This window comes from Pteropus vampyrus, unplaced genomic scaffold (genome assembly GCF_000151845.1).
Source record: "Pteropus vampyrus isolate Shadow unplaced genomic scaffold, Pvam_2.0 Scaffold254, whole genome shotgun sequence".
In the NCBI taxonomy this organism is placed as follows: Eukaryota; Metazoa; Chordata; class Mammalia; order Chiroptera; family Pteropodidae; genus Pteropus; species Pteropus vampyrus.
Window position 1 is genome coordinate 665,272 of NW_011889035.1, and position 1,197 is coordinate 666,468.

Genomic DNA, 1,197 nt, shown 5'->3' on the forward strand with positions numbered 1-1,197 from the left:
TAAAGTACAGCATAGAGAATATAGTCTATAATATTGTAATAACTGTGTATTGTGCCAGGTGGGTACTAGACTAGTCAGAGGTATCACTTCATAATTTATATAAATGTCTAACCACTATGCTGTATACCTGAAACTAACATAAAATAATATTGAATGTCAACTGTATTTGAAAAATGGAAAAAGCGCAGAGGGAAAGTAAAAGGGAATAAGAGATTCGAACTCCCAGTTATAAAACAAATAAGTCATGGGGATATGATATGCAGCATAAGGAATATAATCAATAATATTGTGATAGCATTGTATGGTGTCAGATGGTTGCTGGATTTATCATGGTGATCACTTCTTTAGGTATATAAATGTTGAATAACTATGGTATACACCTGAAATTAATACAATATCATATGTTAGCTATATTTTAACAAAAATATTCACATAAAAAAAAAAGAATTGACTTACTAGTTTAACCTTCAGAGAAATGCCTTATTTCCAAACTCTGGTAGACATCTCAATCACCAACTACCACATTTACTGAGTGCTTAAAATGTGGCCAGCACTGTGCTAAACGAAAGAAAAAAAAAAAAAACGATATGGTTCTTGAGCTCAAATAGCTCAAGAGGTTCAGGTGCATAAAATGATAACTAGTCCAATGAGACAGCTTATGCCAAATCAGCGTCATTGACAGGAAGTGCTGAAGAGTTCTGTGGAGGAGAGATGTAAGCTGCCAAGATTTCAGCAATGATAGGCTCCTGTTTCTTTTCATTTAACTCCTCAACTTTAGCCCTATTGCCTACAAGATAAAAGTTCATTCAATTTTACCTTTTTAGGCCATGCCTATCTTTAAAACTTCACCTTGAATTCTTTGCCAATACATGATGAATTCTTTTAGTTTGGGTTAAATTTAATCTCTTTCCAAATTGGCTCAGCGAAGTACAAAAAGTAATTCTTGAATACATTGACGAGGCACAACATGGAAATGTAAGGCATCTCTTCCTTCTGAGGTAGATGCCATCTGATTTAAGGAGATTAGATGAAAATCCTGAAATGAAGGCATAGAATAATATAAAATCTAGAGTTAAATACTAAACTGTGCAATGAAATTAGGGAATCGCTACTAACCTTGTTATTGAAAGATTTTCATTTATCTGGCAAAAGCAATTTTTTTCCATCACTGAGGCGTGAAAGATGGTTCCCAAATCC